Genomic DNA, 15,747 nt, shown 5'->3' with positions numbered 1-15,747 from the left:
ATATATATATATTAGTGTGTGTGTATGAATTGGACTAACTATGAAAGAAAAGTAAGGAACTATTTAAAGTTTGGCTTTTGGTGACGGTGCCCACTGGGCAGCTGGGGTTTAGTGGTGATGATTTAAATGGTAATAATGGAAGTAAATTAACTGGCATTTGTAAATAAAATGTAAAGCACACCTCGGGTGTCTGCACTGGTGAAGGTGAACGGTGTCACAACTGATTTGTTTGTTTGTTTTTCCACTTATTTTCTTTTTCTTTTTGTATCTGCTAACGCATTTCTTCGTCATTCTTTTTTTATTTTTTTTTATTTTTTATTTTTCTCTTTGCTTCTTTACCACCCAACAATCATTTACACACAAGCCCACAAGTACACACACACACACCTCATAAGAGAACACACATGGACACCTCATATGAGAACTTCATATCTTTCCACCTCAACAACATCCAGCATCTACTCAACCTTCTGGTATCTTTCCACTGCTAACATCACTGTTTGTGAAGATCTAAACAGGCTAGCTCAAGCATTAACTCAGATTTTATTTAGATCTATTTGTATCCATGGTGACATGCACTGGTCAACTTTAACTACGCACGTACAAATATGGGCACAGTAAGGTTTGTAACTTGGAATGTCAATGGAACCAGTACTCAACAAAAAAGATTAGGAATCTTTAACCAGCTTAAAAGATTACAGGCAGATGTTGTCTTTTTACAAGAGATTCATAAATCTACGACAGCTGCAGATGATCTTAAATCAACTGATTTTCCTAATGTGATTTGTGCCTGCTATAACTCAAGACAAAGAGGAGTGGCAATATTAATACACAAAAATGTTAACTTTAAAATACTAGACACAGTCACAGATCCAGAGGGTAGATATTTAATAATACAACTTTATATAAATAACTATAAGTTGTGTATTGTCAGTATATATGCCCCAAATGTTGATGACACCTCTTTTTTTCATGATTTTTTCTCAGCACTTTCTGATCACTTGGATTGCTCACTTATACTTGGAGGTGACCTCAACTTTGGTCTAAATGAAGAATTAGACAGATGTAGTAGAGCAGGAACTCAGCGTAGTTGGCAGTCCATAAATATAGTTAAACAGTACATGAGTGATTATGGACTTTGTGATGCATGGCGATCTCTTCACCTGAATCGTAGAGAGTATACTTTCTTCTCTTCTGTCCATCACTCTTACTCTCGTCTGGATTATTTTTTAGTCAGCAGCTCGTTGTTAACGGACATCTCAGACACTGAGATTCACCCTATAGCTGTCAGTGATCATGCTCCTGTCGGTTTAAATCTAGCAAACAGAAAAGAAATCCCCAAAAGTATAAACTGGAGATTTAATACATCACTGCTTGAAGATGTAGATTTTATCAAATATTTTACAGAAGAGTGGGCTTCATATCTGGAGTATAATGACGTGCCTGGAACATCAGCATCTATTCTCTGGGAGGCAGGTAAAGCTGTAATGAGAGATAAAATAATTTCATTCTCATCACAAAAGAAGAAAAAAGAAAATAAACATATTCAGGAACTAGAAGAAACCATTAAATCATTAGAAGCCTCTCAAGATGAAGAAATGCTGGATAAAATGCGTAAAGCAAAATTGGAATTAAAAGAATGTATTAACAAAAAAACTCAATTCTTAATACAACGACTTAGAATCGAAAATTTTGAACAGAGCAATAAGTCAGGTAGCTTTCTAGCTAAACAGCTCAAAATAAATAAGGAAAAAACAACTATAGTTGGTGTTAAAGACTCGACTGGGAATACAGTTTACGATCCTGAAAGAATTAACAGCATTTTCAGAGATTTTTATAAAGACTTGTATTCGCCCCAGATAAACCCATCAGATAATGAAATTAATGAATTCCTGGATAAAATAACACTTCCTAAACTATCAGATAGTCAAACAATGGAGCTGGATTCACCACTGACACCAGTGGAACTCCAGGAAGCCCTCAAAAGCATGTCCAATAAAAAGGCTCCAGGTCCAGATGGATTCCCAGCAGAGTTCTATAAAGAATTCTGGAATATCCTGGCACCACTATTTCACAAAATGCTACAAGAAACTGAGAAAAGTAACAGTCTTCCAAAAAATATAAATTCTGCCAACATTAGTCTCCTGTTAAAACCAGGCAAAGACCCTGTATTACCTACCAGTTATCGTCCAATATCTCTTATCAACGTTGATCTTAAAATAATTTGTAAAGCCCTCTCAAAAAGATTAGAAAAGGTAACTCCTCTAATAATACATCCAGACCAAACTGGTTTTATAAAAGGGAGACATTCATCCTCAAATTCACGCAGATTATTTAATTTAATAGATTATTCTTACAGTAAAAATATTGAAACTGCAATATTCTCTCTAGATGCAGAAAAAGCCTTCGATAGAGTTAACTGGAAATTTTTATTTGCAGCCTTACATAAATTTGGTTTTGGAAATTATTTCATAAATTGGTTACAAATATTATACAGTTCTCCTTCAGCATGCATTAGGACAAACAATCAAATATCTGCTAGTTTTACTCTGCAAAGGGGCACCAGGCAGGGATGTCCACTCTCCCCCTCACTGTTTGCTATTTTCATCGTACCGCTAGCCGCAGCAATCAGGCAAACTACAGATATTCAAGGCATAAAATGCAAGAACAGAGAGCACAAAATCAGTCTATATGCTGATGATGTGCTGCTCTTCCTCCGGCATTCACAAACCTCCATCTCTCAGGTTATTGGACTGATAAACACTTTCTCAAAAGTTTCAGATTACTCTATAAACTGGCTAAAATCCACAGTTCTACCAATTAATTGCTCTTTCAACAATTCACTTACTACACAACTGCAATCAGGGAATATTACATATTTGGGTATCAAAGTTTTGCCTAAATTAGCAGATTTAACAAAACTAAACCACACCCCACTTTTAAAGAAAATTGAGGATGATCTGGCTAGATGGAAATCTTTACCCATATCTCTCATGGGAAGGATCGCATCAATAAAAATGATGGTTTTGCCTAGAATAAATTATTTATTCTCAATGATCCCAAATAAACCATCATCTGACTGGTTTAGATCCCTGGACTCCTCTATTTCTAAATTTCTGTGGAAAGATAAATGCCCTCGTATTAGATTAAAAACACTACAGAAATCCAAAGATAAAGGAGGACTAGAATTACCCAACTTTTATTATTATTTTCTAGCCAACAGGCTAGAATGCATCTAAAGATAGATAAAACACTCACCCCTTGATGAACCCTGGCTAGACGTAGAACAGACACTTTGCAATAATATAATGATCTCGGACCTTCCATTCATTAGCTCAAACATAAAACGACAGGAATGCTTTAAAAGCATCAATATCAGCTCCTCTCTGACAGCTTGGTGGGAGTTTCTTAAAATGACAGAGTCTTCACTAATCCCATGTAAACGTACACCCATCTGGAACAACCCTGACATCCTACAACAGAATAAGATGATAAACTTCCCAGGTTGGAGGTGTAAAGGAATTGAATATTTGGAACATATATATGAAGAAGTGGACTACATCCCATTTAACAGATTAATTACACAATATGGGATTGATAAGAATAAATTTTTAGAATATCAACAAATTAAATCTATAACCAAAAATAAATTTAACCTTAATAACACTAGGATTGAAATGTCAACAAGTGTATTAGAATTCCTTAATCTTAACCCTCCCAAATTACTATCTAAGGTTTATCAGAAACTCAGTAAAATAGATGAATCTATATCTCTTCCCATTGTAAAATGGGAGACAGACTTGTCAGTTAATTTTGACCAAAACTTTTGGTCGCAGATCTGTCTGAGAACTTTTAAAATGACTAAAAACACGAATTTACAACTAATACAATACAAAATCCTTCATAGAGTACACTATACAGGTCAACGGATGTTCAAGATGGGTTTCGCATCATCTAATATTTGCTCACAGTGTACAAACAATATTCCTGACAATTACATCCACGCATTTTGGTTCTGTCCACCTGTTCAGAGGTTTTGGTGCCGGATATGTGAAGACTTATCAAAGTGTCTGAGATGTAATATTCCACTCTCTCCGTCAGTTTGCTTATTGGGCCACTTAGATGATGTCACCTTGGAGACAAAATCAATTCATATTATTCTCACTGCCCTATGTATAGCAAAAAAAACTATACTCATGAATTGGAAAAATAAAAATACACTTAGTATTAAACAGTATAAAGACCTTCTGTTAGATTACATAAGTCTTGAGACAGCCTGTACCCCCACATCGGACTATTCTCTCTGGACTTCTTTAATCGGCTCCAACATGTAGTGGAGGTGGGTGGTCCCCTTTGATTCTGTCCCGTGGAACATGGTGGTGGGTGTGGGTGGGGTGTCGGGGCTGGGGACATGGGGGGGGTCATGGGCCTGGAGCGGTGGCGCCCGACTGGGGAGGTGGCTCTGGAGGTTCTGGGTGATGGCCTATGCTGGCTGCATGCGGGCTTCTGGGCGGTCTGTACCGGCGGACATGGGTTACTGGCCTGGTGACCTGGCTGTCCCTGGGTGGGTCTGGGGTGGACGCGGGCACGGGTTCTGGGGTGGTATCGCTCCTGGGCGGGGTTCCCGGCTTGGTCCGGGGATCTCGGGCCTTGACAGGTATGTTGCCAGGGTCTTGGGCGGCGGGTGCGCCGGTTCCCGGCCCTGGCCTTGGGGCCTTGGGTGCGTTGGTGGGCTTTGGGGCCTGTGCCGTGGGGGGGTGGGACTGTTGATGGGGGGGGGGTCTGAGGGAGGGGACGGGCGGGCTCAACCTGGGCGTCTTCTTGCCTGGCGGTGGCCGCGGCGTGGTGCTTGGCTGGGGGGCTGGGCTGTGGGGGGCTGTGGCTGGGGTGGGGTGGGGGCTCTCGTGTGGGGGGCTCTGTGCTGTGGGACCGGGGGAGTCTGGGCTCGCTGGGTGTGTGCCCACACTTGCATAGGGCACTCTCGCTGTGGGTGTTGTTATGGGTGGACTGGTCTTTTGCTTTTTTGGGGTGGGGGGGTGCTCTTGGTCGCTGTGGTGCTCTATCTGTGACTGTTTGGGCACTCCTGGCTGATTATCCCAGTTGGGGTTTGGTGGCCTCTCTGGTTGGGGGGCTGGGTGTTGGGCTGGGAATCGGGTTGGGGTGTCTGGATGGTTTCGGGATGGGTCTGGGTTGCTGGCCCTGGTTCTGGTTGGTCCTCGGGGGCTATGTGCCGGCCCGTGGCCTTGATCCCTGGTGGTGCGGCTGCCACCTCCTCCTAGGTATCTCTGTTAGAGCCTCTCTCCCCTGGTGGATCTCGGAGAGTGGGGTGCTTATTGGGGTCAGTGGGGGAGCTGGTCCCCTGGGGGGGCATTGCCACCTCAGTTCACCTCCCCATCCCGACGTCCTCCTCTGCCCACTCCACCACACCACCACTCAAACAGGGTTTTGGGGTTCAGGTGCACTACTGATCTACAGGGAGAATCATCCATCTCCGTGGCTGGTGGGGTCCTGGGCCCTAATTTTAATATACAACCTAGACACTCACTTATAACACTCTCACGACACATGCATATATAGGATCTGGAGTGGGCACATGATCGCACTTAGGTGGTGGGATGTACTACCATTTCCACCTCCCTGGACCTGTGCCCACTCTCATATGTAGCATGTAGACATTTAGGGTTCGGGGCGGAGATGAGGGGTGAACGGGCACCGCCTGCTCTCTGGGCAAGAGGTGGGTCTGTGCCGATCGCCACCTCATCCCCCCATTTTAAACACACTGTATAACAACATGCATCAACACCATATTCGAGTGGGAGGAGGAGGAAGTGGGTCTGTTCATAATTTATTTATGCATATATAGATTATTTTTATTTTTTTATTTATTTAGTTATTTTTATTTTTAATTTTTTTTCACAAACACCTCCTTTCTCCGTGTGACACTAGGGGTCTGGGATGGAGGGGGAGGGGGGCACATTGTTGGGGTCTGGGCTGTGGGTGGGCTTTGGGCCTTGGGGGCGGTCAGTGATGAGGCCGGTGCTTCGGTTCCTCCTGGGCTGTTCCGATTCTTTTAATCTAGGTTCCTGGTTGCGATGGCCGGCACTTTGACCGGGGTGGCTGCCGGCTTTCGGCGGGGGGTCGGCTATGGTAGTGAACGTGTGGTCATTGGTGGTGTAGGGCGGCGGTTGGGGGCGTGGCTTCGCCTCATCGGGGCACTGGCTGGTCTTCCTGTGTGGCATTTACGGTGGGGGTGCTGTGTGTGGGGGGGGGTGCATAGGTGGCGTGCTGGGGCGTCTCCGGGCCTATGGTGCGGGGCTCTTGATGTGGGGGCCGGCCCTCCTCAGCTGCGGCTCCCTGCTGCTCTGCCCTTTGGGCTGGGGCCGGCCTGTGGTCGCTGTCAGGTAGATGGTGCATGCTATCTGTGTGTGCCTGTTGGTTGCTCAGGTTGGGTTTTTGGTGGTACCCCTCTCTTGGATCAATTTGGGCCCCACGTTTGGTGTGGGGCCCACTCCCCCCGGTCGTGCCCCCCTTTGGCGGGGGACCCCCTTGCCGCCGGTGCATTGGTGGCTCTCGGTGCCTGGGCTGGGTGGTGGGGTGCACGTCGGTCTGCCCTGGTTGCTGCCTGGCGGGGCCTGGGTGCCCTGGCTCTGTCGGGGCTCTGCCGGGGGGTGGTATGGCCTCGGGGCTTGGGCTCGGTGTCCATGGCCGGATCTACTTGGGGGGGCATGGGTCGCCGGCCGAACCTGTGGGCTCGTCGCTGCAGCTTCCTGGAGGCTCTGCATTGTGGTGGCTGGGGTCACCCGGTTCTTTCCTCTGCTCCTCTCTGGGGGGGTGCGGTTCTCCCTGTTGGGAGACTCCTGGGGCTCCGGGCCTGTGGGCCGCTGTGTGTCTGTGGCTCCGGTCCTCCCTATGTTGCCATTGTGTCCTGGGGGGACGGGTCTGTGGGCCCCCGCGTCCACTATTGGGCATTCTTTTGGAGAAATCTGGTGGTGGCAGGCGTGCTTGCGCGGGTGTTTGGATTCAGGTGCTGTGACAGATGCACGCTAGGTTGGGTAGTGGTGGAAGCTAGATGATTCCTTGTGCAATGTCGAATGTTTCATGGTGATATTGTGGGTGGCATTGTGCTGTGCATGTTGTTTTGTCGTGGTGGGCTCTCGTTTTATCTATTTCTCTTTTATTATTTAATTATTCTTCTTTCTTCTCTCTTTAAAAAAAAATAAAAAATTGAGCGATGATGATAAGTTCATTGAAACGCTTCACAATGTTTCTACACTTAAACTGAGCTAAAAAACAAACAAAAAAAAAAAAAAACATTTCCCCTGACGTTCTGTCCTATGATCTCCACTCCCTGACCACTGTCAATCATTCATCTGCAAATGTCTCTGTGGATTACTACAACCAATCTCTCTAGGAGCTTCTGGACCTCCATGCTCCCTGTAAAGCAAGGCTGGTGTCTTTCGCCCGTTCAGCCCCTTGTTACACTGCTGAGCTGCGCAAGATGAAAGCAGCTGGCCGTGCTATTGAGAGACGTATAAAATCATCTGGTCTCTCTGTACATCCCTTCCCCTCGTCTCTCATTAAATCCAATCACTCTGCAATAAGCCCATTAATCACACAAATAATAAATAAGTCACTGCAATCTGGTCAAGTTCCACTGCCTCTTAAAACTGCCATCATTAGGCCTCTTCTGAAAAAAATCTAATTTGGATCCAGACATTCTTTCTAATTACCGCCCAATTTCTCACCTCCCATTTCTGTCAAAAGTGCTGGAAAAAGCAGTTGCTGCTCAGCTGCAGATCCACCTACAACAACACTCCCTGTATGAGAAGTTTCAGTCTGGCTTCCGTGGAGCTCACAGTACTTAGACCGCACTGCTGAGAGTCACCAATGATGTCCTCATGGCTGCTGACACTGGTTCTCCCTCCCTCCTTGTTCTCCTTGACCTCACTGCAGCTTTCGACACTGTGGACCATAGTATCCTCCTCCACCGTCTTCATGTGGAGGTCGGTCTCTGTGACACTGTCCTGGACTGGTTTAAATCTTTCCTCTCCAATAGGCTGGAATGTGTTAGTCTTGGCAATGCCAAGTTCCAGACTGTCGGTGTCTCCTGTGGTGTCCCTCAAGAGTCAGTTTTAGGGCCCCTGCTATTTTCCCTTTACATGTTGCCTTTAGGTCAAATTATTAATCAGTACAACATTTCTTTTCACTGTTATGCCGACGATACACAGCTTTACATCAGGACTGGAGCATCATCTTCACCACTGTCATCTCCATCTTCACTCGCTGCCCTCTCTACCTGCCTGGAGGAGATAAGGGCATGGATGAATCAGAACTTTCTTCAGTTAAACTGCTCCAAAACAGAGGTCATACTGATTGGCACCCCTCACCAGGTTCAAACTTCAACTATAACGACTATTTCATTTTCTGGACAAGACATCCCCCTCTCCACCACTGTTACAAATCTTGGAATAAAATGGACTCTCATCTTACATTTGAAAATCACATTAAGCATCTGTTTAAAACCTGTTTCTTCCATCTTTGAAATATCTCCAAACTGCGCCCATCTCTCACTTTTGCTGATGCAGAGAAACTCATCCATGCTTTTGGCTCCTCCAGTCTCGACTACTGCAACTCCCTGTTTACTGGAATACCCGGCAAAAACCTTCAGAAGCTTCAATATATTCAAAACAGTGCAGCCAGGATTTTATTGAGAGCTCGTAAATTTGAACATATTACACCCATTCTCCATAACCTCCATTGGCTTCCTGTCACTTACAGAATTCAGTACAAAATTGCTCTCATCACCCATCAGTGTTTATATGGAAATTCACCAGATTATCTGAAGGACCTTCTTGCTCCATATTCATCCACCCGGTCCCTACGATCACAGAACAGTAATCTCTTCCACCTTCCATGAACTAAATTAAGAACCATGGGAGATCGGGCATTCTGTGTGGCTGCCCCCCGCCTCTGGAACTCCCTCCCTGAATATCTGAGAGCTCCACAATCATTGACTGACTTAAAAAAAGGCTTAAAGACTTTTCTTTTTAAGCAAGCCTATTCTGCCTCTACATGATTGTATCATTGATTTTAGTTGATTGTATCATTGATTTTAGTTGATTTTATCATTGATTTTAATTGATTTTTATCATTGATTTAGTTGATTTTATCACAGATTTTAGTTGATTTTATCACTGATTTTAGTTGATTTTATCATTGATTTTAGTTGCACTCTGTAGCACTTTGAGATTTTTGTTAATGAAAAGTGCGTTACAAATTAAATTCATTATTATTATTATTATTATATTGTCCTTTATCAAAATTTATCTCAGTTCAGAGTGGTAGCTTACAAAATTGCAAGCGGAAAGATCAATTATATTTTAAATTCGATTGCTTGAGGTTGTCAAAGGTTGGTTAATGTGGTGAGAGATAACATATTGGGGCAGGTAGTGAGTGTGGGGAGACTGTGGAGGTTTTGGAGTACTTGAGTGAGAGAGGATGACCTAGGGCGTGTCCGGCCAGAAGGAAAATATCTGAGGTTGAACGGAGCAAGCCTACAGCTATCTTACAGCTTCCCTCAGGAACAGAGAACTACTTTGCCCAAGAAAGATCAACCTCTGGAATATAACTAAAACTCTGAGTATTAATCACTATGTATCCTCTTTGTAATCAAATTTAATCACGGTGTTTGATTGTGCGTACCGCTGTTTCCCCTGCAAAATCATTTATTAAAGCCAAGCAAAACGTAAAATTTTGGATTCTTATTTCAACACCCCTTTGTTCATGGAAGTGGAAAACTTGGTTCAATGAAACAACAAAAGCACGGGAGGTTTTTAAAGGTTTCGTAGCTTTGATTATAAAACAAAATCCAAGAATCTTATACCTAGATTCTAAACAAAGCCAGATCGGATAACAATTGTAACGCTAAATTAGGAGGTGAGCTGCCGTGAACGTGCGCTTCCTCGTCTGTCCAACATCCCCACTCCTGCTGCTAGGTCGGGCGAGACACGAGGTGAGATTATGGGTGTGGTACATGGATAGTAGGTAGTTAACAGTCTGGGTGAATCCTCTCAACACAGCCTTAGACTAAGCTGTCATGGAAAACAGCTATAGGTAATACCTGAGCCTCAGGATTAGTTTCAGACCCCTTGGAGGAGAAAGGCTGCTGTGAGGGCATGGCATGTGTCCTGTGTCTACCTCACTCGGGTAAGCGAAACAACAGTTAACTTGTTTTTAATAGTGTGTTCAGTTAAATTATCAGTGTTTGTGTGACATACAGTTTGTGGTGTTGAATAAATAAATAAAATAAAAATTAAACCTGATGTCTTCATTTTCTACTTTAATAACGTGTAATATGTTTAGCATCATTTTAATCACATACTTTAAATTACATAATGTCCAGATAGCTTCATTATATATTACAAACTTAAGATAAATACTGTTTATTATTATTAAACTGTTATTATTTAGCATATTTGGATGTTCTAGTACAGCGCAACGTGTGCGTGTGCCTCGTTCTATAAACAGTGATATTAGAACTGGGTCCGACTGGTGTCTCTTCCAACACAGATGTCGGTCACAGCACCTGGAATCTGATGTAGATTAAAAATATATTCCATCAATCATAGTTCAGAAAGCAGTGTATCCGTCGCCATGTTGATAGAAATATAGCGTCTGTCCGCGCATGTGTGTGCGCATGTGGTTTAACACAAAGCTTCAGCGGGAGATGTTTACATTATCAGTGGGGAGTCAGCGAAAAACCTCCACTCTGGAAGGTGGGTTTAGAAACCTCTGGATTCAAAGAGGGGGGCCACTGGTATTGTGTAAATGATCAGCAGAACTGCAGAGAGAAAGCTGCAGATGCACTCAAAATACACGCCATGTAAACGGCCACTTAGACTTATAAGCATGTCTTAAAGACATAAAAACCTGGATGGGGGGGGAGTGGTCTCTGGACTTTGCTATGACTTTCCTATAAAAATTCAATGTCTTCACCGGCCTATATGTACATGTATAACGTCTGTTTATGTTGCTTTGTTGTGGTAGGTTTTTTGATGTATCATATCGTGCCGTCTAGGACACAGCGTGAGAGATCTTTTTTATACCATCTCCCCTCATGTTTTCTTCCCTTTTCTCATCTAAGCAAAATATTATTCTGAATAAGAATAAGAGGGCAGCGCTTTTTATAGTAGCAGCTTTGTGCACTCCGTCCATCTTTTGGACGACGATATGTACATGTTCTCATTGTATCTCGGTGTAATGATAATAAAGTTTATTCTGATTCTGATTCTTAGGATTCTCCTTTTTGCTAAATCCTATAGTTAGGGTCGGCTTGGGTTTCCTGAGCTGTCCCTTGGTTAGGCTTAGACTGCTGGGGGACAAACTGACCACATTTTTTCACTCAGCTCCTGTCTTTACTTACTCTGCTCAACCTGTTTTGTATTTGTAATAATTTTTTCTATCCTTAATGGGTTTTTTTTCTTTCAGGTCCAGCTGGACCTATATTTGGACATACCAATCTGTGTTTGTTTGTCTCTCCTTTCTGTCCTCTCAACCCAGCCAGTCAAAACAAATGGCTGCTTGTCCTGAACCTAGTTCTGCTGGCGCTTTCTTCCTTTTAAAATGGAATTTTTCCCTTCCACTGTTGCCACTGTGCTTGCTCAGGATGGGAGACTGCAACGAAGCCAAGATTCAACATGTCTGCTGGCTTCTTTAGATAGAGAACTTTACTAATTGGCTTTTATGTATGTGAATGATCCTATAAAAGGCCCTGAGACAACTTTGTTGTGATTTGGCACTACATAAATAAACTGAATTGAATTGCTCAAAATATGTTTAGACTATGTCAAGGAAGTAGGTCCTTAGCCGAATTCGCCACCCACTTCCGCATTTTGGCAAAGGACTCCAACTGGGGTGAGATTGCGCTCCAGGACACATTTATTAATGCTTAAATAAACAAATAAAGGATCAACTTGCTACCAGAGAGGCACCAGCAAGCCTAGATGATCTGATCATGCTCACAATAAGGATTGGCAATTGTTTTCATGAGAATGTGTTGGAGGAGAACTACAGTTCCCATGCATAACCCGAAACCGTAAGTGCTTGGTCCGCACGGGTAACTGCTCCATCAGATCCAGAACATATGCAGATTAGGAGGATCAAACTCTCCCTGGAGGAGCGCCAGCACCATATTACCCACAATGAGTGTCTCTACTGTGGTAGAAGGAGCCATATTGTTGCTACATGTCACTTCCATTTAAAAGAGAGAGCTCACCAGTAAACCAGGAGATACTGGTGGGTATTTATTTTTCTCCTGACAAGAATTTGTGTTTACCTGCTATCCTGTACATTAACACCACTAATTTCCCTGTCCAGGCTCAGGTTTATTCTGGGACAGAGCAAAACCTGATCAGCCAGGATATGACTGAAAAGCCACAATTACCTACCACAGCACTTAATTCTACTGTCGGTGTGGCCACCCTCACTGGACAGACTGTGGAGTTTTATCAAACTTTGTTGTTCAATAAAATTTAGGAGACTGAGAACTTTGGTTAAAAAAACACGTAGCAAGACTTATTTCTCTTCTGCAAAAGGAGAGAACACATGGAATGGAAATGCAGCCAAGAATTCCTATGTGTTCTCTAAAAAACATGAGCAATGCAGCTTCATTTATACATCTTCGCATGTAACAGATCTTGCTTTGATACAACAGCCATTACCTCATTTGCAATCTTATCAGAGAAAAAAAACAGACAGTACGTTTGTGGTCAGTGACTGGTTCTGGAGCTGGGTTTGAGAAACGGAAGTTACAAAGCTTCACACACTTGATGCTGAAGGGATTCAGCTGATAAGCTTTTAAAAGAGTGTGATATAAAGTATATGACTAATAAGTGTGATGATAAACTTGATGAACAAAATAAAATGTTTTTCATTTCCACAAAGTACTGATCCTTTCTGAGACCCAGAGCTAAAACTGCAGGCAAATACTATAATTATCAACTTAAAGTAAACTGTAATTTGAGTAACCATATCAAACCTTTATATTAACAACCCAGAAAATATCAACAATTCCTCCCTTTTGTTCCTTTCTGGAACAAACATAATAAAACAAAATATTTACATAATGGTTGTCTTCTTGTTGGTCAGGACAAAAACAGTAGAGTGGGTGGGTTACACTTATTGGAATCAGGATTGACATTGTTGTGTAACAGGGCATAGGTTTCTGCCAGGCGTTCAGGAGTGAGGGCAGTTGAGATCAGATGTGTGGACAATAAGCGAATACAAGGTATACAACAGCAACCACAAGTTATTAGAATGGCTAAACAAACTCCTATGAAGATATATGATAGCTTTGAAGAGCTGGTATATGACGTAATGCTTGTGAATATCCTTCAGAAGAGAGACTTTCTTTATCACAGCGTGCAGGTCCATATCCTTGTATTCAAAGATGAGGTAAATGTCTTTATCATTTTGTGCTTGGATGATGTTGAAAAGCTTGACAATGTTGACTTGATCTCCAAACTCCTGGAGGACCATGATTTCTCTGTATGTTCGCTGGGCATCTTTTCTGTTTCTGAAAGCATCAAAGATTTTCTTCACTGCCACAATCTCCCCAGTCTCTCTGTCAATGGCTTTCCATACGATGCCGTAAGCCCAGTGCTAGGGTGGTTTTCCATGGATGTGATGGCAGGCCTATCTTGGTTTTTCTGAGAAAAGTCTATGATTCGGACTGGATCTAGTGAACGCTGCCTCAGTTGTCCACTGAGTGACTTTAGGCAATTGGTTTCATCGGTCATCCCTTTGGTCCTCCCTCTGATGGTGGATTGGTTCCTCTGAACAGCTTGCAGTGGGATGCGTGGATCCAGGTAGCTCGCTCAGCCACCTTAACAGCTGTGTGGGTCGTCACCAGCACCTGGAATGGACCTGTCCACTTGGGGGAGTTCCATCCTCCTGAAAGATTTAATCATAACAAAATCTCCAGGGGTTATGTCATGCAGTTGTTCTTGAGCTGGGCCTGGGAGCCCTCTTTGGACCTGAGACCTGAGGGATTTTAGGTGATTTGTTTGTTCAATGCAATAGGTAAGATCACAGTGTTTCAGAAGAGGTGCAATACAGGGTCTGGAGGTGAACCATTCTCAGAGGGATTTGTTGATCCCTCTGGAGTCTGCAGCTTGAAAAGTTCTTTTTTTGGGGGGGGGGGGGCATGGCATCTCAGTGTGGGTATAATTTTCACCCAGGATATAATTGTATAATTTATTCCTAACGAGAGCACACATACCCCCTGAGCTGTAGTCAGTAGATCCAACACCATCCAGTTTTGTAGCACCATCAGTTTCAGTGCTGTAATTTTTTCATTTTGTCCTTTGTCCACAATGAGGGAGAGGTTCACATAGGAGTGAAACTTGTAAGATAATGTTTCTACGTACAATGAAACCTTGGTCACTCCAACCCATGGAAAAAGGGAGTTTGCAACGTGGTCCCAGGCGTTCCAATACCTGTGTTCGCGGGGTACATTGGATCCCAGGATGGGGTCGTGTGGTGCAAAGTCCAACACTTCTCTTTTTGTTCTGGCCAAATGGTGGAGAGAGGTTGATGAGAGGGAGGGTTGGCTGTCACTGTGGTGGATGAGGATTGTGCCATCCAATACCCAGCATAGTGATGTTGCCGGTCGCACTGTTGACAATGAAGTACGTTATGTTTCAAGAAGGGGTGTAGCACAGTGGATACCTTTGATCTGGTGGTATGCTAGTCCAATAGGTGGGCGGCGTTGATCTGGTTTCTAGTTCAGGCTTCTGCAGAGTTGTGTTCTGGCATTCAATGATGTCTCGTCATGGGTGGCCCAAAGAGAGGTTGTTCTAGGTAATTTTGTAGCAATTCAGTCAAGTCACATTTAGCTTGGTGGTATGTGATGGTCATGATACAACAGAGGGCCCATCCTGCTTGGGATGGTCCCATCCTGCTTGGGATGGTCCCATCCTTGCTAGGTAAGTGGACTCTTGTAGCCTATTCAAAGTGTAGGACTGAGGCAAGTTGCTACACTCAGCGTTGATTTCTTCACTGACCTTGTGACGACTCACCTAGGCGATGAGTCCCCCTTACAGTCAGGCTTTTTCAAACACCTTGGTCGATTAAGAGTCCAGTACCTTTTTGCAGTTTGCAGTGACTTGGATGGATCAAACTGTTTTGTTCTGCTATCTTCATAGCATTTGGTGTGGTCAGTAGGATCTGGTGTGGTCCCACATTTTCTTTTTGATGATCTTAATGAAGACTCAAATCTGCTGGCTTGACTGTGATATTTTCTGTGGAGAGAGGAGATCAGGAGACAGTAAAATTGTTCTTTTTCTTTTTCCGTGCTACTGGTCTGCCAGTAGAGGTCAGCAGTGTATTGATTGTCTTTGTACACGTCTGCCACTTTTATGTGTACGTCTAAAATTTCAGTTGTCTATTTATATATATATATATATATATATATATATATATATATATGAAAATCCAATATTGTGCATCCCTAATACATATATATTTATATATATATTTGACTAGTTTTGAAAATCAACACTGAAACAATAACCCACTGGATTTTTTCAAGTCTTAGTATAACTTTGAATTTTTTTATATTATTTTATTTTACAAAACCAGGTACACATGTATTTTTTAAAATTAGGATCAACAGCTTTTGTTAGATTTTAGTTGAGTTTAGTTTTTGTGTTTACATGTCATTCCTGTGTAATTTGTTCAAGATTTTGT

Source organism: Nematolebias whitei, unplaced genomic scaffold, assembly GCF_014905685.2.
Source record: "Nematolebias whitei isolate Nwh7 unplaced genomic scaffold, NemWhi1 Nwh_scaf_37, whole genome shotgun sequence".
Lineage (NCBI taxonomy): Eukaryota > Metazoa > Chordata > Actinopteri > Cyprinodontiformes > Rivulidae > Nematolebias > Nematolebias whitei.
Note: the sequence above shows the minus strand (reverse complement) of the source record.